Source organism: Pseudophryne corroboree, unplaced genomic scaffold (genome assembly GCF_028390025.1).
Source record: "Pseudophryne corroboree isolate aPseCor3 unplaced genomic scaffold, aPseCor3.hap2 scaffold_1003, whole genome shotgun sequence".
Taxonomy (NCBI): domain Eukaryota; kingdom Metazoa; phylum Chordata; class Amphibia; order Anura; family Myobatrachidae; genus Pseudophryne; species Pseudophryne corroboree.
Window position 1 is genome coordinate 1 of NW_026967630.1, and position 22,602 is coordinate 22,602.

Here is a 22,602-nt window from a genome sequence, read left to right on the forward strand (position 1 = left end):
CAGGTTTTCCGAGTCAGGCGGGAACAACCGAGCCTGCCACGGACCAGTGTAAACCACGTGGAGTTCGTCGGGAATTCGGTTCTCGGAGTACCGAACCCGCTCCTCTATATATACTATATTACTATGTTACTGTAGTATACAGAACACCACAATGCAATGAGCAGTGATAGTGAGCACTGATGAGGATACTAGAACTGACACTGAGCAGCAAGATGCAGCACTGGACTATTAGTAATGTACTGTAGTATGCTGAGCACCACAATGCAGCACAAGACAATGAGCAGTGATACTGAGCACTGATGAGGATACTACTGAGAACTGACACTGAGCAGGAGAGACACACTACTAGTATTACTGAGCAGCAATAAGTAACCACTGATACTGAGCACTGATATTGAGATTTCCACTGAGAGAACATAGCCACGTCCTCTCCGCTCTCTCTTCAATGCACGAGTAAAAATGGCAGCAACGCGCAGCTCTTTATATGGAATCCGAATCTCGCAAGAATCCGACAGCGGGATGATGACATTTTCCCTTGTTCAGGTTTTCCGAGTCAGGCGGGAACAACCGAGCCTGCCTCGGACCAGTGTAAACCACGTGGAGTTCGTGGGGAATTCGGTTCTCGGAGAACCGAACCCGCTCCTCTCTACCTTATACCCATCAATTTTTTTATTTTCAATCTAAGCCCCTGCAGTTTTCTGTAAGCATCTGCTTCGCTATGATGATCAACAAGTCACAAGGGCAAACACTCAGGGCTTGAGGCGTAGATCTTAGGACCAGCTGCTACAAGCATGGCAGAGGTGTCACTATCACTGGTGACACCCAGAAAGGTGGCGAGGGAGATTGTAATGCAGTGCGCGCAGATAAACAGCGCAATGGTAAAAAGGAGGCATGGTTTCATAGGTAGGGGCGTGGCCTGGTGGCCTGAATCTACATTTTGTTGCTCCGGGTGTCCCGGGGGTTGGGGGCTGCACCCGGGGACTAGTGTGTGAGCTGTGCTGGCTCCTGCACAGTGACAGGGCATGGCCACCCAGCATGACGCCTCCCTTCTTGACCATGCTGTAATTGCAGTCGCACTGCAGTTCAGCGTGATCATAAAAAATGGTGTAGGCTCCTGCTGGTGCAGGCTGTAGAGAAAAGCTGCTGTGACCACGCCCCCTGTGTCTCCTCCGTTGCAGACCCCATTTTGAAGCCTTGCCCCCGGACTAAGAGAAAAGTATGCCCTTGCGCACTATCCTGACTTCTCCTCCCGTCTGCTTAATTTGTGCCTTCCAACGCACAATGCGAACAACAGGTGGTGCTGCAGGGCCCACACCCTTTTACTTGCCTTACAGAACAGCTCTGGAGCTGTTACAGTGCCCAGCTGCTGCAAGAAATCAGCTTGAATGCTTCAGGGGATGGGGCATGGCCAACATGAGCCCCACACCAAAGGAGGGTGGGGGTGTTTAATGCGAACTAGGGGTCATCCAAGCACTGCAAAAGGCCGCCATGCCCTGCATGCCCCTTTTCTCTTTTCATATGCAGATGAGGGTTCCAGTCAACTTTGGCCCACTGCTTGGATAACATCACCGTATGCAAATCCGTCTGCTGCAGACCTTCCCCAAGGAGTGCTTGTACTAGTTGTTGCATATGGTTTGATATTTGATGGTGCTTCAGTATTAGGCAGCCTTCCGCCCTCCCATGTTCATCTGAAAAGATGTGGTCTCCCTGCAGTTGTTGTCCCCAGATGAGAGTTCCCTTGTGCTGCCTCAGTTGAATCTCCTTTACTTGACAGAGATGTGCCTAAGCAGCGGCCCTCACCAGCCCTATCCCAAATCATACTTATTTTGCATAGGAGATACCATGGTCATGAAGATTGTTCTCCCAGGGTGAGGTTCATTCATTGCATTCTGGGTATGCTGACCCCTGTGATTTTCCCAAATGTGGGAAACTCGACTGCATTATTTGTGGTAGTGGGGGACTGTGTTTGTGCTTTCCTCTGGTCAGCTCTGGTAAAAGTCAGATTTCTTTGTCTCAGATCTTCCTCTAGCCTTGTTCTTCTTTCGAGAGTTCCCTTGTGCTGCCTCAGTTGGATCTCTTTCACTTGACAGGGGGGTGCCCGAACAGCGACCCTCCCCAGCTCTAGCCCAACTCCTACTTACCTGCCAGGTGAGATACTATGATCATGAAGGTGCTTCTCCCAGGGCAAGGCTCACCCATTGCACTCTGGGTGTGCTGCCCCTGCGATTTCCCCAAATGTGGGAAACTTGACTGCATAATTTGTGTTTCCCCTGGTCGGCTCTCGTATAATTCAGATCTCTTTGTCTCAGGTCTCTCTCCAGCCTAGTTTGCTGTCTGTTTCCACTTCTCTTTTCTTCAACCGCTCCCTTCTATACCCTTGTGCACTATCCTGACTTCTCCTCCCGTCTGCTTACTTTGTGCCTTCCAATGCACAATGCAAACTACAGGTAGTGCTGCAGGGCCCACACCCTTTTACTTGCCTTACAGAGCAGCTCTGGAGCTGTTACAGTGCCCAGCTGCTGCAAGAAATCAGCTTGAATGCTTCAGGGGATGGGGCATGGCCAACATGAGCCCCACACCAAAGGAGGGTGGAGGTGTTTAATGCGAACTAGGGGTCATCCAAGCACCGCAAAAGGCCGCCATGCCCTGCACGCCCCTTTTCTCTTTTCATATGCAGATGAGGGTTGAAGCCAACTTTGACCCACTGCTTGGATGACATCACCGTATGCAAATCCGTCTTCTGCAGAACTTCCCCCAGGAATGCTTGCACTAGTTGTTGCATTTGGTTTGTTGTTTGGGGGTGCTTCAGTATTAGGCAGCCTTCTGCCCTCCCATGTTCATCTGAAAATATGTGTTCTCCCTGCAGTTGTTGTCCCCAGATGAGAGTTCCCTTGTGCTGCCTCAGTTGAATCTCCTTTACTTGACAGAGATGTGCATGAGCAGCGGCCCTCCCCAGCCCTATTCCAAATCATACTTATTTTGCATAGGAGATACCATGGTCATGAAGATTGTTCTCCCAGGGTGAGGTTCATTCATTGCATTTTGGGTATGCTGACCCCTGTGATTTCCCCAAATGTGGGAAACTTGACTGCATTATTTGTGGTAGTGGGGGACTGTGTTTGTGCTTTCCTCTGGTCAGCTCTGGTAAAAGTCAGATTTCTTTGTCTCAGATTTTCCTCTAGCCTTGTTCTTCTTTCGAGAGTTCCATTGTGCTGCCTCAGTTGGATCTCCTTCACTTTACAGGGGGGTACCCGAGCAGCGACCCTCCCCAGCTCTAGCCCAACTCCTACTTACCTGCCAGGTGAGATACTATGATCATGAAGGTGCTTCTCCCAGGGCAAGGCTCACCCATTGCACTCTGGGTGTGCTGCCCCTGCGATTTCCCCAAATGTGGGAAACTTGACTGCATAATTTGTGTTTCCCCTGGTCGGCTCTCGTATAATTCAGATCTATTTGTCTCAGGTCTCTCTCCAGCCTAGTTTGCTGTCTGTTTCCACTTCTCTTTTCTTCAGCCGCTCCCTTCTATACCCTTGTGCACTATCCTGACTTCTCCTCCCGTCTGCTTACTTTGTGCCTTCCAATGCACAATGCAAACTACAGGTAGTGCTGCAGGGCCCACACCCTTTTACTTGCCTTACAGAGCAGCTCTGGAGCTGTTACAGTGCCCAGCTGCTGCAAGAAATCAGCTTGAATGCTTCAGGGGATGGGGCATGGCCAACATGAGCCCCACACCAAAGGAGGGGGGAGGTGTTTAATGCGAACTAGGGGTCATCCAAGCACTGCAAAAGGCCGCCATGCCCTGCATGCCCCTTTTCTCTTTTCATATGCAGATGAGGGTTCCAGTCAACTTTGGCCCACTGCTTGGATAACATCACCGTATGCAAATCCGTCTGCTGCAGACCTTCCCCCAGGAGTGCTTGTACTAGTTGTTGCATATGGTTTGATATTTGATGGTGCTTCAGTATTAGGCAGCCTTCCGCCCTCCCATGTTCATCTGAAAAGATGTGGTCTCCCTGCAGTTGTTGTCCCCAGATGAGAGTTCACTTGTGCTGCCTCAGTTGAATCTCCTTTACTTGACAGAGATGTGCCTGAGCAGCTGCCCTCACCAGCCCTATCCCAAATCATACTTATTTTGCATAGGAGATACCATGGTCATGAAGATTGTTCTCCCAGGGTGAGGTTCATTCATTGCATTCTGGGTATGCTGACCCCTGTGATTTTCCCAAATGTGGGAAACTCGACTGCATTATTTGTGGTAGTGGGGGACTGTGTTTGTGCTTTCCTCTGGTCAGCTCTGGTAAAAGTCAGATTTCTTTGTCTCAGATCTTCCTCTAGCCTTGTTCTTCTTTCGAGAGTTCCCTGGTGCTGCCTCAGTTGGATCTCCTTCACTTCACAGGGGGGAACCCGAGCAGCGACCCTCCCCAGCTCTAGCCCAACTCCTACTTACCTGCCAGGTGAGATACTATGATCATGAAGGTGCTTCTCCCAGGGCAAGGCTCAACCATTGCACTCTGGGTGTGCTGCTCCTGCGATTTCCCCAAATGTGGGAAACTTGACTGCATAATTTGTGTTTCCCCTGGTCGGCTCTCGTATAATTCAGATCTCTTTGTCTCAGGTCTCTCTCCAGCCTAGTTTGCTGTCTGTTTCCACTTCTCTTTTCTTCAGCCGCTCCCTTCTATACCCTTGTGCACTATCCTGACTTCTCCTCCCGTCTGCTTACTTTGTGCCTTCCAATGCACAATGCAAACTACAGGTAGTGCTGCAGGGCCCACACCCTTTTACTTGCCTTACAGAGCAGCTCTGGAGCTGTTACAGTGCCCAGCTGCTGCAAGAAATCAGCTTGAATGCTTCAGGGGCTGGGGCATAGCCAACATGAGCCCCACACCAAAGGAGGGTGGAGGTGTTTAATGCAAACTAGGGGTCAGCCAAGCGCCGCAAAAGGCCACCATGCCCTGCACGCCCCTTTTCTCTTTTCATATGCAGACGAGGGTTGAAGCCAACTTTGACCCACTGCTTGGATGACATCACCATATGCAAATCCATCTGCGGCAGGCCTTCCCCCAGGAATGCTTGCACTAGTTGTTGCATTTGGTTTGTTGTTTGGGGGTGCTTCAGTATTAAGCAGCCTTCTGCCCTCCCATGTTCATCTGAAAATATATGTTCTCCCTGCAGTTGTTGTCCCAAGATGAGAGTTCCCTTGTGCTGCCTCAGTTGAATCTCCTTTACTTGACAGAGATGTGCATGAGCAGCGGCCCTCCCCAGCCCTATTCCAAATCATACTTATTTTGCATAGGAGATACCATGGTCATGAAGATTTTTCTCCCAGGGTGAGGTTCATTCATTGCATTTTGGGTATGCTGACCCCTGTGATTTCCCCAAATGTGGGAAACTTGACTGCAATATTTGTGGTAGTGGGAGACTGTGTTTGTGCTTTCCTCTGGTCAGCTCTGGTAAAAGTCAGATTTCTTTGTCTCAGATTTTCCTTTAGCCTTGTTCTTTTTTCGAGAGTTCCCTTGTGCTGCCTCAGTTGGATCTCCTTCACTTTACAGGGGGGTACCCGAGCAGCGACCCTCCCCAGCTCTAGCCCAACTCCTACTTACCTGCCAGGTGAGATACTATGATCATGAAGGTGCTTCTCCCAGGGCAAGGCTCACCCATTGTACTCTGGGTGTGCTGCTCCTGTGATTTCCCCAAATGTGGGAAACTTGACTGCATAATTTGTGTTTCCCCTGGTCGGCTCTCGTATAATTCAGATCTCTTTGTCTCAGGTCTCTCTCCAGCCTAGTTTGCTGTCTGTTTCCACTTCTCTTTTCTTCAGCCGCTCCCTTCTATACCCTTGTGCACTATCCTGACTTCTCCTCCCGTCTGCTTACTTTGTGCCTTCCAATGCACAATGCAAACTACAGGTAGTGCTGCAGGGCCCACACCCTTTTACTTGCCTTACAGAGCAGCTCTGGAGCTGTTACAGTGCCCAGCTGCTGCAAGAAATCAGCTTGAATGCTTCAGGGGATGGGGCATGGCCAACATGAGCCCCACACCAAAGGAGGGTGGAGGTGTTTAATGCGAACTAGGGGTCATCCAAGCACCGCAAAAGGCCGCCATGCCCTGCACGCCCCTTTTCTCTTTTCATATGCAGATGAGGGTTGAAGCCAACTTTGACCCACTGCTTGGATGACATCACCGTATGCAAATCCGTCTTCTGCAGAACTTCCCCCAGGAATGCTTGCACTAGTTGTTGCATTTGGTTTGTTGTTTGGGGGTGCTTCAGTATTAGGCAGCCTTCTGCCCTCCCATGTTCATCTGAAAATATGTGTTCTCCCTGCAGTTGTTGTCCCCAGATGAGAGTTCCCTTGTGCTGCCTCAGTTGAATCTCCTTTACTTGACAGAGATGTGCCTGAGCAGCGGCCCTCCCCAGCTCTATCCCAAATCATACTTATTTTGCATAGGAGATACCATGGTCATGAAGATTATTCTCCCAGGGTGAGGTTCATTCATTGCATTATGGGTATGCTGACCCCTGTGATTTCCCCAAATGTGGGAAACTCGACTGCTTTATTTGTGGTAGTGGGGGACTGTGTTTGTGTTTTCCTCTGGTCAGCTCTGGTAAAAGTCAGATTTCTTTGTTCAGATCTTCCTCTAGCCTTGTTCTTCTTTCGAGAGTTCCCTTGTGCTGCCTCAGTTGGATCTCCTTCACTTGACAGGGGGGTGCCCAAGCAGAGACCCTCCCCAGCTCTAGCCCAACTCCTACTTACCTGCCAGGTGAGATACTATGATCATGAAGGTGCTTCTCCCAGGGCAAGGCTCACCCATTGCACTCTGGGTGTGCTGCCCCTGCGATTTCCCCAAATGTGGGAAACTTGACTGCATAATTTGTGTTTCCCCTGGTCGGCTCTCGTGTAATTCAGATCTCTTTGTCTCAGGTCTCTCTCCAACCTAGTTTGCTGTCTGTTTCCACTTCTCTTTTCTTCAGCCGCTCCCTTCTATACCCTTGTGCACTATCCTGACTTCTCCTCCCGTCTGCTTACTTTGTGCCTTCCAATGCACAATGCAAACTACAGGTAGTGCTGCAGGGCCCACACCCTTTTACTTGCCTTACAGAGCAGCTCTGGAGATGTTACAGTGCCCAGCTGCTGCAAGAAATCAGCTTGAATGCTTCAGGGGATGGGGCATGGCCAACATGAGCCCCACACCAAAGGAGGGTGGAGGTGTTTAATGCGAACTAGGGGTCATCCAAGCACCGCAAAAGGCCGCCATGCCCTGCACGCTCCTTTTCTCTTTTCATATGCAGATGAGGGTTGAAGCCAACTTTGGCCCACTGCTTGGATGACATCACCGTATGCAAATCCGTCTTCTGCAGACCTTCCCCCAGGAATGCTTGTACTAGTTGTTGCATTTGGTTTGTTGTTTGGGGTGCTTCAGTATTAGGCAGCCTTCAGCTCTCCCATGTTCATCTGAAAATATGTGTTCTCCCTGCAGTTGTTGTCCCCAGATGAGAGTTCCCTTGTGCTGCCTCAGTTGAATCTCCTTTACTTGAAAGAGATGTGCCTGAGCAGCGGCCCTCCCCAGCCCTATCCCAAATCATACTTATTTTGCATAGGAGATACCATGGTCATGAAGATTGTTCTCCCAGGGTGAGGTTCATTCATTGCATTCTGGGTATGCTGACCCCTGTGATTTCCCCAAATGTGGGAAACTCGACTGCATTATTTGTGGTAGTGGGGGACTGTGTTTGTGCTTTCCTCTGGTCAGCTCTGGTAAAAGTCAGATTTCTTTGTCTCAGATCTTCCTCTAGCCTTGTTCTTTTTTTGAGAGTTTCCTTGTGCTGCCTCAGTTGGATCTCCTTCACTTGACAGGGGGGTGCCCGAGCAGCGACCCTCCCCAGCTCAAGCCCAACTCCTACTTACCTGCCAAGTGAGATACTATGATCAGGAAGGTGCTTCTACCAGGGCAAGGCTCACCCATTGCACTCTGGGTGTGCTGCTCCTACGATTTCCCCAAATGTGGGACACTTGACTGCATAATTTGTGTTTCCTCTGGTCGGCTACTCGTATAATTCAGATCTCTTTGTCTCAGGTCTCTCTCCAGCCTAGTTTGCTGTCTGTTTCCACTTCTCTTTTCTTGAGCCCCTGCCTTCTATGCCCTTGTGCACTCTCCTGACTTCTCCTGTCTGCTTACTTTGTGCCTTCCAATGCACAATGCAAACTACAGGTAGTGCTGCAGGGCCAACACCCTTTTACTTGCCTTACAGAGCAGCTCTGGAGCTGTTACAGTGCCCAGCTGCTGCAAGAAATCAGCTTGAATGCTTCAGGGGCTGGGGCATAGCCAACATGAGCAGCAAGATGCAGCACTGGACTATTAGTAATGTACTGTTGTATGCTGAGCACCACAATGCAGCACAAGACAATGAGCAGTGATACTGAGCACTGATGAGGATACTACTGAGAACTGACACTGAGCAGGAGAGACACACTACTAGTATTACTGAGCAGCAATAAGTAACCACTGATACTGGGCACTGATATTGAGATTTCCACTGAGAGAACATAGCCACGTCCTCTCCGCTCTCTCTTCAATGCACGAGTAAAAATGGCGGCAACGCGCAGCTCTTTATATGGAATCCGAATCTCGCGAGAATCCGACAGCGGGATGATGACATTTTCCCTTGTTCAGGTTTTCCGAGTCAGGCGGGAACAACCGAGCCTGCCACGGACCAGTGTAAACCACGTGGAGTTCGTCGGGAATTCGGTTCTCGGAGAACCGAACCCGCTCCTCTATATATACTATATTACTATGTTACTGTAGTATACAGAACACCACAATGCAATGAGCAGTGATAGTGAGCACTGATGAGGATACTAGAACTGACACTGAGCAGCAAGATGCAGCACTGGACTATTAGTAATGTACTGTAGTATGCTGAGCACCACAATGCAGCACAAGACAATGAGCAGTGATACTGAGCACTGATGAGGATACTACTGAGAACTGACACTGAGCAGGAGAGACACACTACTAGTATTACTGAGCAGCAATAAGTAACCACTGATACTGAGCACTGATATTGAGATTTCCACTGAGAGAACATAGCCACGTCCTCTCCGCTCTCTCTTCAATGCACGAGTAAAAATGGCAGCAACGCGCAGCTCTTTATATGGAATCCGAATCTCGCAAGAATCCGACAGCGGGATGATGACATTTTCCCTTGTTCAGGTTTTCCGAGTCAGGCGGGAACAACCGAGCCTGCCTCGGACCAGTGTAAACCACGTGGAGTTCGTGGGGAATTCGGTTCTCGGAGAACCGAACCCGCTCCTCTCTACCTTATACCCATCAATTTTTTTATTTTCAATCTAAGCCCCTGCAGTTTTCTGTAAGCATCTGCTTCGCTATGATGATCAACAAGTCACAAGGGCAAACACTCAGGGCTTGAGGCGTAGATCTTAGGACCAGCTGCTACAAGCATGGCAGAGGTGTCACTATCACTGGTGACACCCAGAAAGGTGGCGAGGGAGATTGTAATGCAGTGCGCGCAGATAAACAGCGCAATGGTAAAAAGGAGGCATGGTTTCATAGGTAGGGGCGTGGCCTGGTGGCCTGAATCTACATTTTGTTGCTCCGGGTGTCCCGGGGGTTGGGGGCTGCACCCGGGGACTAGTGTGTGAGCTGTGCTGGCTCCTGCACAGTGACAGGGCATGGCCACCCAGCATGACGCCTCCCTTCTTGACCATGCTGTAATTGCAGTCGCACTGCAGTTCAGCGTGATCATAAAAAATGGTGTAGGCTCCTGCTGGTGCAGGCTGTAGAGAAAAGCTGCTGTGACCACGCCCCCTGTGTCTCCTCCGTTGCAGACCCCATTTTGAAGCCTTGCCCCCGGACTAAGAGAAAAGTATGCCCTTGCGCACTATCCTGACTTCTCCTCCCGTCTGCTTAATTTGTGCCTTCCAACGCACAATGCGAACAACAGGTGGTGCTGCAGGGCCCACACCCTTTTACTTGCCTTACAGAACAGCTCTGGAGCTGTTACAGTGCCCAGCTGCTGCAAGAAATCAGCTTGAATGCTTCAGGGGATGGGGCATGGCCAACATGAGCCCCACACCAAAGGAGGGTGGGGGTGTTTAATGCGAACTAGGGGTCATCCAAGCACTGCAAAAGGCCGCCATGCCCTGCATGCCCCTTTTCTCTTTTCATATGCAGATGAGGGTTCCAGTCAACTTTGGCCCACTGCTTGGATAACATCACCGTATGCAAATCCGTCTGCTGCAGACCTTCCCCAAGGAGTGCTTGTACTAGTTGTTGCATATGGTTTGATATTTGATGGTGCTTCAGTATTAGGCAGCCTTCCGCCCTCCCATGTTCATCTGAAAAGATGTGGTCTCCCTGCAGTTGTTGTCCCCAGATGAGAGTTCCCTTGTGCTGCCTCAGTTGAATCTCCTTTACTTGACAGAGATGTGCCTGAGCAGCGGCCCTCACCAGCCCTATCCCAAATCATACTTATTTTGCATAGGAGATACCATGGTCATGAAGATTGTTCTCCCAGGGTGAGGTTCATTCATTGCATTCTGGGTATGCTGACCCCTGTGATTTTCCCAAATGTGGGAAACTCGACTGCATTATTTGTGGTAGTGGGGGACTGTGTTTGTGCTTTCCTCTGGTCAGCTCTGGTAAAAGTCAGATTTCTTTGTCTCAGATCTTCCTCTAGCCTTGTTCTTCTTTCGAGAGTTCCCTTGTGCTGCCTCAGTTGGATCTCTTTCACTTGACAGGGGGGTGCCCGAACAGCGACCCTCCCCAGCTCTAGCCCAACTCCTACTTACCTGCCAGGTGAGATACTATGATCATGAAGGTGCTTCTCCCAGGGCAAGGCTCACCCATTGCACTCTGGGTGTGCTGCCCCTGCGATTTCCCCAAATGTGGGAAACTTGACTGCATAATTTGTGTTTCCCCTGGTCGGCTCTCGTATAATTCAGATCTCTTTGTCTCAGGTCTCTCTCCAGCCTAGTTTGCTGTCTGTTTCCACTTCTCTTTTCTTCAACCGCTCCCTTCTATACCCTTGTGCACTATCCTGACTTCTCCTCCCGTCTGCTTACTTTGTGCCTTCCAATGCACAATGCAAACTACAGGTAGTGCTGCAGGGCCCACACCCTTTTACTTGCCTTACAGAGCAGCTCTGGAGCTGTTACAGTGCCCAGCTGCTGCAAGAAATCAGCTTGAATGCTTCAGGGGATGGGGCATGGCCAACATGAGCCCCACACCAAAGGAGGGTGGAGGTGTTTAATGCGAACTAGGGGTCATCCAAGCACCGCAAAAGGCCGCCATGCCCTGCACGCCCCTTTTCTCTTTTCATATGCAGATGAGGGTTGAAGCCAACTTTGACCCACTGCTTGGATGACATCACCGTATGCAAATCCGTCTTCTGCAGAACTTCCCCCAGGAATGCTTGCACTAGTTGTTGCATTTGGTTTGTTGTTTGGGGGTGCTTCAGTATTAGGCAGCCTTCTGCCCTCCCATGTTCATCTGAAAATATGTGTTCTCCCTGCAGTTGTTGTCCCCAGATGAGAGTTCCCTTGTGCTGCCTCAGTTGAATCTCCTTTACTTGACAGAGATGTGCATGAGCAGCGGCCCTCCCCAGCCCTATTCCAAATCATACTTATTTTGCATAGGAGATACCATGGTCATGAAGATTGTTCTCCCAGGGTGAGGTTCATTCATTGCATTTTGGGTATGCTGACCCCTGTGATTTCCCCAAATGTGGGAAACTTGACTGCATTATTTGTGGTAGTGGGGGACTGTGTTTGTGCTTTCCTCTGGTCAGCTCTGGTAAAAGTCAGATTTCTTTGTCTCAGATTTTCCTCTAGCCTTGTTCTTCTTTCGAGAGTTCCATTGTGCTGCCTCAGTTGGATCTCCTTCACTTTACAGGGGGGTACCCGAGCAGCGACCCTCCCCAGCTCTAGCCCAACTCCTACTTACCTGCCAGGTGAGATACTATGATCATGAAGGTGCTTCTCCCAGGGCAAGGCTCACCCATTGCACTCTGGGTGTGCTGCCCCTGCGATTTCCCCAAATGTGGGAAACTTGACTGCATAATTTGTGTTTCCCCTGGTCGGCTCTCGTATAATTCAGATCTATTTGTCTCAGGTCTCTCTCCAGCCTAGTTTGCTGTCTGTTTCCACTTCTCTTTTCTTCAGCCGCTCCCTTCTATACCCTTGTGCACTATCCTGACTTCTCCTCCCGTCTGCTTACTTTGTGCCTTCCAATGCACAATGCAAACTACAGGTAGTGCTGCAGGGCCCACACCCTTTTACTTGCCTTACAGAGCAGCTCTGGAGCTGTTACAGTGCCCAGCTGCTGCAAGAAATCAGCTTGAATGCTTCAGGGGATGGGGCATGGCCAACATGAGCCCCACACCAAAGGAGGGGGGAGGTGTTTAATGCGAACTAGGTGTCATCCAAGCACTGCAAAAGGCCGCCATGCCCTGCATGCCCCTTTTCTCTTTTCATATGCAGATGAGGGTTCCAGTCAACTTTGGCCCACTGCTTGGATAACATCACCGTATGCAAATCCGTCTGCTGCAGACCTTCCCCCAGGAGTGCTTGTACTAGTTGTTGCATATGGTTTGATATTTGATGGTGCTTCAGTATTAGGCAGCCTTCCGCCCTCCCATGTTCATCTGAAAAGATGTGGTCTCCCTGCAGTTGTTGTCCCCAGATGAGAGTTCACTTGTGCTGCCTCAGTTGAATCTCCTTTACTTGACAGAGATGTGCCTGAGCAGCTGCCCTCACCAGCCCTATCCCAAATCATACTTATTTTGCATAGGAGATACCATGGTCATGAAGATTGTTCTCCCAGGGTGAGGTTCATTCATTGCATTCTGGGTATGCTGACCCCTGTGATTTTCCCAAATGTGGGAAACTCGACTGCATTATTTGTGGTAGTGGGGGACTGTGTTTGTGCTTTCCTCTGGTCAGCTCTGGTAAAAGTCAGATTTCTTTGTCTCAGATCTTCCTCTAGCCTTGTTCTTCTTTCGAGAGTTCCCTGGTGCTGCCTCAGTTGGATCTCCTTCACTTCACAGGGGGGAACCCGAGCAGCGACCCTCCCCAGCTCTAGCCCAACTCCTACTTACCTGCCAGGTGAGATACTATGATCATGAAGGTGCTTCTCCCAGGGCAAGGCTCAACCATTGCACTCTGGGTGTGCTGCTCCTGCGATTTCCCCAAATGTGGGAAACTTGACTGCATAATTTGTGTTTCCCCTCGTCGGCTCTCGTATAATTCAGATCTCTTTGTCTCAGGTCTCTCTCCAGCCTAGTTTGCTGTCTGTTTCCACTTCTCTTTTCTTCAGCCGCTCCCTTCTATACCCTTGTGCACTATCCTGACTTCTCCTCCCGTCTGCTTACTTTGTGCCTTCCAATGCACAATGCAAACTACAGGTAGTGCTGCAGGGCCCACACCCTTTTACTTGCCTTACAGAGCAGCTCTGGAGCTGTTACAGTGCCCAGCTGCTGCAAGAAATCAGCTTGAATGCTTCAGGGGCTGGGGCATAGCCAACATGAGCCCCACACCAAAGGAGGGTGGAGGTGTTTAATGCAAACTAGGGGTCAGCCAAGCGCCGCAAAAGGCCACCATGCCCTGCACGCCCCTTTTCTCTTTTCATATGCAGACGAGGGTTGAAGCCAACTTTGACCCACTGCTTGGATGACATCACCATATGCAAATCCATCTGCGGCAGGCCTTCCCCCAGGAATGCTTGCACTAGTTGTTGCATTTGGTTTGTTGTTTGGGGGTGCTTCAGTATTAGGCAGCCTTCTGCCCTCCCATGTTCATCTGAAAATATATGTTCTCCCTGCAGTTGTTGTCCCAAGATGAGAGTTCCCTTGTGCTGCCTCAGTTGAATCTCCTTTACTTGACAGAGATGTGCATGAGCAGCGGCCCTCCCCAGCCCTATTCCAAATCATACTTATTTTGCATAGGAGATACCATGGTCATGAAGATTTTTCTCCCAGGGTGAGGTTCATTCATTGCATTTTGGGTATGCTGACCCCTGTGATTTCCCCAAATGTGGGAAACTTGACTGCAATATTTGTGGTAGTGGGAGACTGTGTTTGTGCTTTCCTCTGGTCAGCTCTGGTAAAAGTCAGATTTCTTTGTCTCAGATTTTCCTTTAGCCTTGTTCTTTTTTCGAGAGTTCCCTTGTGCTGCCTCAGTTGGATCTCCTTCACTTTACAGGGGGGTACCCGAGCAGCGACCCTCCCCAGCTCTAGCCCAACTCCTACTTACCTGCCAGGTGAGATACTATGATCATGAAGGTGCTTCTCCCAGGGCAAGGCTCACCCATTGTACTCTGGGTGTGCTGCTCCTGTGATTTCCCCAAATGTGGGAAACTTGACTGCATAATTTGTGTTTCCCCTGGTCGGCTCTCGTATAATTCAGATCTCTTTGTCTCAGGTCTCTCTCCAGCCTAGTTTGCTGTCTGTTTCCACTTCTCTTTTCTTCAGCCGCTCCCTTCTATACCCTTGTGCACTATCCTGACTTCTCCTCCCGTCTGCTTACTTTGTGCCTTCCAATGCACAATGCAAACTACAGGTAGTGCTGCAGGGCCCACACCCTTTTACTTGCCTTACAGAGCAGCTCTGGAGCTGTTACAGTGCCCAGCTGCTGCAAGAAATCAGCTTGAATGCTTCAGGGGATGGGGCATGGCCAACATGAGCCCCACACCAAAGGAGGGTGGAGGTGTTTAATGCGAACTAGGGGTCATCCAAGCACCGCAAAAGGCCGCCATGCCCTGCACGCCCCTTTTCTCTTTTCATATGCAGATGAGGGTTGAAGCCAACTTTGACCCACTGCTTGGATGACATCACCGTATGCAAATCCGTCTTCTGCAGAACTTCCCCCAGGAATGCTTGCACTAGTTGTTGCATTTGGTTTGTTGTTTGGGGGTGCTTCAGTATTAGGCAGCCTTCTGCCCTCCCATGTTCATCTGAAAATATGTGTTCTCCCTGCAGTTGTTGTCCCCAGATGAGAGTTCCCTTGTGCTGCCTCAGTTGAATCTCCTTTACTTGACAGAGATGTGCATGAGCAGCGGCCCTCCCCAGCCCTATTCCAAATCATACTTATTTTGCATAGGAGATACCATGGTCATGAAGATTATTCTCCCAGGGTGAGGTTCATTCATTGCATTATGGGTATGCTGACCCCTGTGATTTCCCCAAATGTGGGAAACTCGCCTGCTTTATTTGTGGTAGTGGGGGACTGTGTTTGTGTTTTCCTCTGGTCAGCTCTGGTAAAAGTCAGATTTCTTTGTTCAGATCTTCCTCTAGCCTTGTTCTTCTTTCGAGAGTTCCCTTGTGCTGCCTCAGTTGGATCTCCTTCACTTGACAGGGGGGTGCCCAAGCAGAGACCCTCCCCAGCTCTAGCCCAACTCCTACTTACCTGCCAGGTGAGATACTATGATCATGAAGGTGCTTCTCCCAGGGCAAGGCTCACCCATTGCACTCTGGGTGTGCTGCCCCTGCGATTTCCCCAAATGTGGGAAACTTGACTGCATAATTTGTGTTTCCCCTGGTCGGCTCTCGTGTAATTCAGATCTCTTTGTCTCAGGTCTCTCTCCAACCTAGTTTGCTGTCTGTTTCCACTTCTCTTTTCTTCAGCCGCTCCCTTCTATACCCTTGTGCACTATCCTGACTTCTCCTCCCGTCTGCTTACTTTGTGCCTTCCAATGCACAATGCAAACTACAGGTAGTGCTGCAGGGCCCACACCCTTTTACTTGCCTTACAGAGCAGCTCTGGAGATGTTACAGTGCCCAGCTGCTGCAAGAAATCAGCTTGAATGCTTCAGGGGATGGGGCATGGCCAACATGAGCCCCACACCAAAGGAGGGTGGAGGTGTTTAATGCGAACTAGGGGTCATCCAAGCACCGCAAAAGGCCGCCATGCCCTGCACGCTCCTTTTCTCTTTTCATATGCAGATGAGGGTTGAAGCCAACTTTGACCCACTGCTTGGATGACATCACCGTATGCAAATCCGTCTTCTGCAGAACTTCCCCCAGGAATGCTTGCACTAGTTGTTGCATTTGGTTTGTTGTTTGGGGGTGCTTCAGTATTAGGCAGCCTTCTGCCCTCCCATGTTCATCTGAAAATATGTGTTCTCCCTGCAGTTGTTGTCCCCAGATGAGAGTTCCCTTGTGCTGCCTCAGTTGAATCTCCTTTACTTGACAGAGATGTGCATGAGCAGCGGCCCTCCCCAGCCCTATTCCAAATCATACTTATTTTGCATAGGAGATACCATGGTCATGAAGATTGTTCTCCCAGGGTGAGGTTCATTCATTGCATTTTGGGTATGCTGACCCCTGTGATTTCCCCAAATGTGGGAAACTTGACTGCATTATTTGTGGTAGTGGGGGACTGTGTTTGTGCTTTCCTCTGGTCAGCTCTGGTAAAAGTCAGATTTCTTTGTCTCAGATTTTCCTCTAGCCTTGTTCTTCTTTCGAGAGTTCCCTTGTGCTGCCTCAGTTGGATCTCCTTCAGTTTACAGGGGGGTACCCGAGCAGCGATCCTCCCCAGCTCTAGCCCAACTCCTACTTACCTGCCAAGGTGAGATACTATGATCATGAAGGTGCTTCTCCCAGGGCAAGGCTCACCCATTGCACTCTAGGTGTGCTGCTCCTGCGATTTCCCCAAATGTGGGAAACTTGACTGCATAATTTGTGTTTCCCCTGGTCGGCTCTCGTATAATTCAGATCTCTTTGTCTCAGGTCTCTCTCCAGCCTAGTTTGCTGTTTGTTTCCACTTCTCTTTTCTTGAGCCGCTCCCTTCTATGCCCTTGCGCACTATCCTGACTTCTCCTCCTGTCTGCTTACTTTGTGCCTTCCAACGCACAATGCGAACTACAGGTAGTGCTGCAGGGCCCACACCCTTTTACTTGCCTTACAGAGCAGCTCTGGAGCTGTTACAGTGCCCAGCTGCTGCAAGAAATCAGCTTGAATGCTTCAGGGGCTGGGGCATAGCCAACATGAGCCCCACACCAAAGGAGGGTGGAGGTGTTTAATGCAAACTAGGGGTCAGCCAAGTGCCGCAAAAGGCCACCATGCCCTGCACGCCCCTTTTCTCTTTTCATATGCAGACGAGGGTTGAAGCCAACTTTGACCCACTGCTTGGATGACATCACCATATGCAAATCCATCTGCGGCAGGCCTTCCCCCAGGAATGCTTGCACTAGTTGTTGCATTTGGTTTGTTGTTTGGGGGTGCTTCAGTATTAGGCAGCTTTCTGCCCTCCCATGTTCATCTGAAAATATATGTTCTCCCTGCAGTTGTTGTCCCCAGATGAGAGTTCCCTTGTGCTGCCTCAGTTGAATCTCCTTTACTTGACAGAGATGTGCATGAGCAGCGGCCCTCCCCAGCCCTATTCCAAATCATACTTATTTTGCATAGGAGATACCATGGTCATGAAGATTTTTCTCCCAGGGTGAGGTTCATTCATTGCATTTTGGGTATGCTGACCCCTGTGATTTCCCCAAATGTGGGAAACTCAACTGCATTATTTGTGGTAGTGGGGGACTGTGTTTGTGCTTTCCTCTGGTCAGCTCTAGTAAAAGTCAGATTTCTTTGTCTCACATTTTCCTCTAGCCTTGTTCTTCTTTCGAGAGTTCCCTTGTGCTGCCTTTGTTGGATCTCCTTCACTTTACAGGGGGGTACCCGAGCAGCGACCCTCCCCAGCTCTAGCCCAACTCCTACTTACCTGCCAGGTGAGATACTATGATCATTAAGGTGCTTCTCCCAGGGCAAGGCTCACCCATTGTACTCTGGGTGTGCTGCTCCTGCGATTTCCCCAAATGTGGGAAACTTGACTGCATAATTTGTGTTTCCCCTCGTCGGCTCTCGTATAATTCAGATCTCTTTGTCTCAGGTCTCTCTCCAGCCTAGTTTGCTGTCTGTTTCCACTTCTCTTTTCTTCAGCCGCTCCCTTCTATACCCTTGTGCACTATCCTGACTTCTCCTCCCGTCTGCTTACTTTGTGCCTTCCAATGCACAATGCAAACTACAGGTAGTGCTGCAGGGCCCACACCCTTTTACTTGCCTTACAGAGCAGCTCTGGAGCTGTTACAGTGCCCAGCTGCTGCAAGAAATCAGCTTGAATGCTTCAGGGGCTGGGGCATAGCCAACATCAGCCCCACACCGAAGGAGGGTGGAGGTGTTTAATGCAAACTAGGGGTCAGTCAAGCGCCGCAAAAGGCCACCATGCCCTGCACGCCCCTTTTCTGTTTTCATATGCAGATGAGGGTTGAAGCCAACTTTGACCCACTGCTTGGATGACATCACCATATGCAAATCCATCTGCGGCAGGCCTTCCCCCAGGAATGCTTGCACTAGTTGTTGCATTTGGTTTGTTGTTTGGGGGTGCTTCAGTATTAGGCAGCCTTCTGCTGCACCCTGCTTTGGTGTGGGGCTCATGTTGGCCATGCCCCATCCCCTGAAGCTTTCAAGCAGATTTCTTGCAGCAGCTGGGCACTGTAACAGCTCAAGAGCTGCTCTGTAAGGCAAGTAAAAGGGTGTGGGCCCTGCAGCACTACCTGTAGTTTGCATTGTGCATTGGAAGGCACAAAGTAAGCAGACGGGAGGAGAAGTCAGGATAGTGCACAAGGGTATAGAAGGGAGCGGCTGAAGAAAAGAGAAGTGGAAACAGACAGCAAACTAGGCTGGAGAGAGATCTGAGACAAAGAGATCTGAATTATACGATAGCCGACCAGGGGAAACACAAATTATGCAGTCAAGTTTCCCACATTTGGGGAAATCGCAGGGGCAGCACACCCAGAGTGCAATGGGTGAGCCTTGCCCTGGGAGAAGCACCTTCATGATCATAGTATCTCACCTGGCAGGTAAGTATGAGTTGGGCTAGAGCTGGGGAGGGTCGCTGCTCGGGCACCCCCCTGTTAAGTGAAGGAGATCCAACTGAGGCAGCACAAGGGAACTCTCAAAAGAAGAACAAGGCTAGAGGAAGATCTGAAACAAAGAAATCTGACTTTTACCAGAGCTGACCAGAAGAAAACACAAACACAGTCCCCCACTACCACAAATAAAGCAGTCGAGGTGAGGTTCATTCATTGCATTTTGGGTATGCTGACCCCTGTGATTTCCCCAAATGTGGGAAACTCGACTGCTTTATTTGTGGTAGTGGGGGACTGTGTTTGTGTTTTCTTCTGGTCAGCTCTGGTAAAAGTCAGATTTCTTTGTTTCAGATCTTCCTCTAGCCTTGTTCTTCTTTTGAGAGTTCCCTTGTGCTGCCTCAGTTGGATCTCCTTCACTTAACAGGGGGGTGCCCGAGCAGCGACCCTCCCCAGCTCTAGCCCAACTCCTACTTACCTGCCAGGTGAGATACTATGATCATGAAGGTGCTTCTCCCAGGGCAAGGCTCACCCATTGCACTCTGGGTGTGCAGCCCCTGCGATTTCCCCAAATGTGGGAAACTTGACTGCATAATTTGTGTTTCCCCTGGTCGGCTCTCGTATAATTCAGATCTCTTTGTCTCAGATCTCTCTCCAGCCTAGTTTGCTGTCTGTTTCCACTTCTCTTTTCTTCAGCCGCTCCCTTCTATACCCTTGTGCACTATCCTGACTTCTCCTCCCGTCTGCTTACTTTGTGCCTTCCAATGCACAATGCAAACTACAGGTAGTGCTGCAGGGCCCACACCCTTTTACTTGCCTTACAGAGCAGCTCTGGAGCTGTTGCAGTGCCAAGCTGCTGCAAGAAATCAGCTTGAATGCTTCAGGGGCTGGGGCATAGCCAACATGAGCCCCACACCGAAGAAGGGTGGAGGTGTTTAATGCAAACTAGGGGTCAGACAAGCGCAGCAAAAGGCCACCATGCCCTGCACGCCCCTTTTCTGTTTTCATATGCAGACGAGGGTTGAAGCCAACTTTGACCCACTGCTTGGATGACATCACCATATGCAAATCCATCTGCGGCAGGCCTTCCCCCAGGAATGCTTGCACTAGTTGTTGCATTTGGTTTGTTGTTTGGGGGTGCTTCAGTATTAGGCAGCCGTCTGCCCTCCCATGTTCATCTGAAAATATGTGTTCTCCCTGCAGTTGTTGTCCCTAGATGAGAGTTCCCTTGTGCTGCCTCAGTTGAATCTCCTTAACTTGACAGAGATGTGCCTGAGCAGCGGCCCTCCCCAGCTCTATCCCAAATCATACTTATTTTGCATAGGAGATACCATGGTCATGAAGATTATTCTCCCAGGGTGAGGTTCATTCATTGCATTCTGGGTATGCTGACCCCTGTGATTTCCCCAAATGTGGGAAACTCGACTGCTTTATTTGTGGTAGTGGGGGACTGTGTTTGTGTTTTCCTCTGGTCAGCTCTGGTAAAAGTCAGATTTCTTTGTTTCAGAGCCTTGTTCTTCTTTTGAGAGTTCCCTTGTGCTGCCTCAGTTGGATCTCCTTCACTTGACAGGGGGGTGCCCGAGCAGAGACCCTCCCCAGCTCTAGCCCAACTCCTACTTACCTGCCAGGTGAGATACTATGATCATGAAGGTGCTTCTCCCAGGGCAAGGCTCACCCATTGCACTCTGGGTGTGCTGCCCCTGCGATTTCCCCAAATGTGGGAAACTTGACTGCATAATTTGTGTTTCCCCTGGTCGGCTCTCGTATAATTCAGATCTCTTTGTCTCAGGTCTCTCTCCAGCCTAGTTTGCTGTCTGTTTCCACTTCTCTTTTCTTCAGCCGCTCCCTTCTATACCCTTGTGCACTATCCTGACTTCTCCTCCCGTCTGCTTACTTTGTGCCTTCCAATGCACAATGCAAACTACAGGTAGTGCTGCAGGGCCCACACCCTTTTACTTGCCTTACAGAGCAGCTCTGGAGCTGTTACAGTGCCCAGCTGCTGCAAGAAATCTGCTTGAATGCTTCAGGGGATGGGGCATGGCCAACATGAGCCCCACACCAAAGGAGGGTGGAGGTGTTTAATGCGAACTAGGGGTCATCCAAGCACCGCAAAAGGCCGCCATGCCCTGCACGCCCCTTTTCTCTTTTCATATGCAGATGAGGGTTGAAGCCAACTTTGACCCACTGCTTGTATGACATCACCGTATGCAAATCCGTCTTCTGCAGAACTTCCCCCAGGAATGCTTGCACTAGTTGTTGCATTTGGTTTGTTGTTTGGGGGTGCTTCAGTATTAGGCAGCCTTCTGCCCTCCCATGTTCATCTGAAAATATGTGTTCTCCCTGCAGTTGTTGTCCCCAGATGAGAGTTCCCTTGTGCTGCCTCAGTTGAATCTCCTTTACTTGACAGAGATGTGCATGAGCAGCGGCCCTCCCCAGCCCTATTCCAAATCATACTTATTTTGCATAGGAGATACCATGGTCATGAAGATTGTTCTCCCAGGGTGAGGTTCATTCATTGCATTTTGGGTATGCTGACCCCTGTGATTTCCCCAAATGTGGGAAACTCAACTGCATTATTTGTGGTAGTGGGGGACTGTGTTTGTGCTTTCCTCTGGTCAGCTCTGGTAAAAGTCAGATTTCTTTGTCTCAGATTTTCCTCTTGCCTTGTTCTTCTTTCGAGAGTTCCCTTGTGCTGCCTCAGTTGGATCTCCTTCACTTGACAGGGGGGTACCCGAGCAGCGACCCTCCCCAGCTCTAGCCCAACTCCTACTTACCTGCCAGGTGAGATACTATGATCATGAAGGTGCTTCTCCCAGGGCAAGGCTCACCCATTGCACTCTGGGTGTGCTGCTCCTGCGATTTCCCCAAATGTGGGAAACTTGACTGCATAATTTGTGTTTCCCCTGGTCGGCTCTCGTATAATTCAGATCTCTTTGTCTCAGGTCTCTCTCCAGCCTAGTTTGCTGTCTGTTTCCACTTCTCTTTTCTTCAGCCGCTCCCTTCTATACCCTTGTGCACTATCCTGACTTCTCCTCCCGTCTGCTTACTTTGTGCCTTCCAATGCACAATGCAAACTACAGGTAGTGCTGCAGGGCCCACACCCTTTTACTTGCCTTACAGAGCAGCTCTGGAGCTGTTAAAGTGCCCAGCTGCTGCAAGAAATCAGCTTGAATGCTTCAGGGGCTGGGGCATAGCCAACATGAGCCCCACACCGAAGGAGGGTGGAGGTGTTTAATGCAAACTAGGGGTCGGTCAAGCGCCGCAAAAGGCCACCATGCCCTGCACGCCCCTTTTCTGTTTTCATATGCAGACGAGGGTTGAAGCCAACTTTGACCCACTGCTTGGATGACATCACCATATGCAAATCCATCTGCGGCAGGCCTTCCCCCAGGAATGCTTGCACTAGTTGTTGCATTTGGTTTGTTGTTTGGGGGTGCTTCAGTATTAGTCAGCCTTCTGCTCCACCCTCCTTTGGTGTGGGGCTCATGTTGGCCATGTCCCATCCCCTGAAGCATTCAAGCAGATTTCTTGCAGCAGCTGGGCACTGTAACAGCTCCAGAGCTGCTCTGTAAGGCAAGTAAAAGGGTGTGGGCCCTGCAGCACTACCTGTAGTTTGCATTGTGCATTGGAAGGCACAAAGTAAGCAGACGGGAGGAGAAGTCAGGATAGTGCACAAGGGTATAGAAGGGAGCGGCTGAAGAAAAGAGAAGTGGAAACAGACAGCAAACTAGG

General features: G+C 50.1%; 30 non-coding genes and 2 pseudogenes across 30 annotated transcripts; 31 read left to right on the forward strand and 1 right to left on the reverse strand.

The window, feature by feature from the left end:
- Positions 1-1,817: 1,817 nt before the first annotated feature.
- LOC134987446 (U1 spliceosomal RNA) lies at positions 1,818-1,981 on the forward strand. Its single transcript, XR_010193104.1, has one exon. It is a non-coding gene; the product is annotated as a U1 spliceosomal RNA (small nuclear RNA).
- A 152-nt stretch (positions 1,982-2,133) lies between these two features.
- On the forward strand, positions 2,134-2,296 carry LOC134987441 (U1 spliceosomal RNA). The gene has a single exon (XR_010193098.1). It is a non-coding gene; the product is annotated as a U1 spliceosomal RNA (small nuclear RNA).
- Positions 2,297-2,970: 674 nt separating this feature from the next.
- On the forward strand, positions 2,971-3,134 carry LOC134987418 (U1 spliceosomal RNA). Its single transcript, XR_010193074.1, has one exon. It is a non-coding gene; the product is annotated as a U1 spliceosomal RNA (small nuclear RNA).
- Positions 3,135-3,286: 152 nt separating this feature from the next.
- Positions 3,287-3,449, forward strand: LOC134987444 (U1 spliceosomal RNA). Its single transcript, XR_010193101.1, has one exon. It is a non-coding gene; the product is annotated as a U1 spliceosomal RNA (small nuclear RNA).
- A 674-nt stretch (positions 3,450-4,123) lies between these two features.
- On the forward strand, positions 4,124-4,287 carry LOC134987458 (U1 spliceosomal RNA). The gene has a single exon (XR_010193116.1). It is a non-coding gene; the product is annotated as a U1 spliceosomal RNA (small nuclear RNA).
- A 152-nt stretch (positions 4,288-4,439) lies between these two features.
- LOC134987453 (U1 spliceosomal RNA) lies at positions 4,440-4,602 on the forward strand. The gene has a single exon (XR_010193110.1). It is a non-coding gene; the product is annotated as a U1 spliceosomal RNA (small nuclear RNA).
- A 674-nt stretch (positions 4,603-5,276) lies between these two features.
- Positions 5,277-5,440, forward strand: LOC134987432 (U1 spliceosomal RNA). Its single transcript, XR_010193089.1, has one exon. It is a non-coding gene; the product is annotated as a U1 spliceosomal RNA (small nuclear RNA).
- Positions 5,441-5,592: 152 nt separating this feature from the next.
- Positions 5,593-5,755, forward strand: LOC134987454 (U1 spliceosomal RNA). The gene has a single exon (XR_010193111.1). It is a non-coding gene; the product is annotated as a U1 spliceosomal RNA (small nuclear RNA).
- A 674-nt stretch (positions 5,756-6,429) lies between these two features.
- On the forward strand, positions 6,430-6,593 carry LOC134987427 (U1 spliceosomal RNA). Its single transcript, XR_010193085.1, has one exon. It is a non-coding gene; the product is annotated as a U1 spliceosomal RNA (small nuclear RNA).
- A 151-nt stretch (positions 6,594-6,744) lies between these two features.
- On the forward strand, positions 6,745-6,907 carry LOC134987435 (U1 spliceosomal RNA). Its single transcript, XR_010193093.1, has one exon. It is a non-coding gene; the product is annotated as a U1 spliceosomal RNA (small nuclear RNA).
- A 673-nt stretch (positions 6,908-7,580) lies between these two features.
- Positions 7,581-7,744, forward strand: LOC134987422 (U1 spliceosomal RNA). The gene has a single exon (XR_010193080.1). It is a non-coding gene; the product is annotated as a U1 spliceosomal RNA (small nuclear RNA).
- Positions 7,745-7,896: 152 nt separating this feature from the next.
- On the forward strand, positions 7,897-8,060 carry LOC134987399 (U1 spliceosomal RNA). The gene has a single exon (XR_010193060.1). It is a non-coding gene; the product is annotated as a U1 spliceosomal RNA (small nuclear RNA).
- A 2,424-nt stretch (positions 8,061-10,484) lies between these two features.
- Positions 10,485-10,648, forward strand: LOC134987404 (U1 spliceosomal RNA). Its single transcript, XR_010193061.1, has one exon. It is a non-coding gene; the product is annotated as a U1 spliceosomal RNA (small nuclear RNA).
- A 152-nt stretch (positions 10,649-10,800) lies between these two features.
- LOC134987442 (U1 spliceosomal RNA) lies at positions 10,801-10,963 on the forward strand. The gene has a single exon (XR_010193099.1). It is a non-coding gene; the product is annotated as a U1 spliceosomal RNA (small nuclear RNA).
- Positions 10,964-11,637: 674 nt separating this feature from the next.
- LOC134987419 (U1 spliceosomal RNA) lies at positions 11,638-11,801 on the forward strand. The gene has a single exon (XR_010193077.1). It is a non-coding gene; the product is annotated as a U1 spliceosomal RNA (small nuclear RNA).
- A 152-nt stretch (positions 11,802-11,953) lies between these two features.
- LOC134987445 (U1 spliceosomal RNA) lies at positions 11,954-12,116 on the forward strand. The gene has a single exon (XR_010193102.1). It is a non-coding gene; the product is annotated as a U1 spliceosomal RNA (small nuclear RNA).
- A 674-nt stretch (positions 12,117-12,790) lies between these two features.
- LOC134987413 (U1 spliceosomal RNA) lies at positions 12,791-12,954 on the forward strand. The gene has a single exon (XR_010193069.1). It is a non-coding gene; the product is annotated as a U1 spliceosomal RNA (small nuclear RNA).
- A 152-nt stretch (positions 12,955-13,106) lies between these two features.
- Positions 13,107-13,242, forward strand: LOC134987459 (U1 spliceosomal RNA; annotated as a pseudogene).
- A 701-nt stretch (positions 13,243-13,943) lies between these two features.
- On the forward strand, positions 13,944-14,107 carry LOC134987433 (U1 spliceosomal RNA). The gene has a single exon (XR_010193090.1). It is a non-coding gene; the product is annotated as a U1 spliceosomal RNA (small nuclear RNA).
- A 152-nt stretch (positions 14,108-14,259) lies between these two features.
- Positions 14,260-14,422, forward strand: LOC134987455 (U1 spliceosomal RNA). The gene has a single exon (XR_010193112.1). It is a non-coding gene; the product is annotated as a U1 spliceosomal RNA (small nuclear RNA).
- Positions 14,423-15,096: 674 nt separating this feature from the next.
- Positions 15,097-15,260, forward strand: LOC134987431 (U1 spliceosomal RNA). Its single transcript, XR_010193088.1, has one exon. It is a non-coding gene; the product is annotated as a U1 spliceosomal RNA (small nuclear RNA).
- Positions 15,261-15,411: 151 nt separating this feature from the next.
- Positions 15,412-15,574, forward strand: LOC134987436 (U1 spliceosomal RNA). The gene has a single exon (XR_010193094.1). It is a non-coding gene; the product is annotated as a U1 spliceosomal RNA (small nuclear RNA).
- Positions 15,575-16,248: 674 nt separating this feature from the next.
- Positions 16,249-16,412, forward strand: LOC134987420 (U1 spliceosomal RNA). Its single transcript, XR_010193078.1, has one exon. It is a non-coding gene; the product is annotated as a U1 spliceosomal RNA (small nuclear RNA).
- A 152-nt stretch (positions 16,413-16,564) lies between these two features.
- Positions 16,565-16,728, forward strand: LOC134987405 (U1 spliceosomal RNA). The gene has a single exon (XR_010193062.1). It is a non-coding gene; the product is annotated as a U1 spliceosomal RNA (small nuclear RNA).
- A 674-nt stretch (positions 16,729-17,402) lies between these two features.
- LOC134987415 (U1 spliceosomal RNA) lies at positions 17,403-17,566 on the forward strand. The gene has a single exon (XR_010193071.1). It is a non-coding gene; the product is annotated as a U1 spliceosomal RNA (small nuclear RNA).
- A 152-nt stretch (positions 17,567-17,718) lies between these two features.
- LOC134987463 (U1 spliceosomal RNA) lies at positions 17,719-17,854 on the forward strand (annotated as a pseudogene).
- An 855-nt stretch (positions 17,855-18,709) lies between these two features.
- LOC134987438 (U1 spliceosomal RNA) lies at positions 18,710-18,872 on the reverse strand. Its single transcript, XR_010193096.1, has one exon. It is a non-coding gene; the product is annotated as a U1 spliceosomal RNA (small nuclear RNA).
- Positions 18,873-19,340: 468 nt separating this feature from the next.
- Positions 19,341-19,503, forward strand: LOC134987450 (U1 spliceosomal RNA). Its single transcript, XR_010193108.1, has one exon. It is a non-coding gene; the product is annotated as a U1 spliceosomal RNA (small nuclear RNA).
- A 674-nt stretch (positions 19,504-20,177) lies between these two features.
- On the forward strand, positions 20,178-20,341 carry LOC134987424 (U1 spliceosomal RNA). Its single transcript, XR_010193082.1, has one exon. It is a non-coding gene; the product is annotated as a U1 spliceosomal RNA (small nuclear RNA).
- Positions 20,342-20,483: 142 nt separating this feature from the next.
- LOC134987443 (U1 spliceosomal RNA) lies at positions 20,484-20,646 on the forward strand. The gene has a single exon (XR_010193100.1). It is a non-coding gene; the product is annotated as a U1 spliceosomal RNA (small nuclear RNA).
- A 674-nt stretch (positions 20,647-21,320) lies between these two features.
- LOC134987397 (U1 spliceosomal RNA) lies at positions 21,321-21,484 on the forward strand. The gene has a single exon (XR_010193057.1). It is a non-coding gene; the product is annotated as a U1 spliceosomal RNA (small nuclear RNA).
- Positions 21,485-21,636: 152 nt separating this feature from the next.
- LOC134987447 (U1 spliceosomal RNA) lies at positions 21,637-21,799 on the forward strand. The gene has a single exon (XR_010193105.1). It is a non-coding gene; the product is annotated as a U1 spliceosomal RNA (small nuclear RNA).
- The last annotated feature ends 803 nt before the right edge of the window (positions 21,800-22,602 follow it).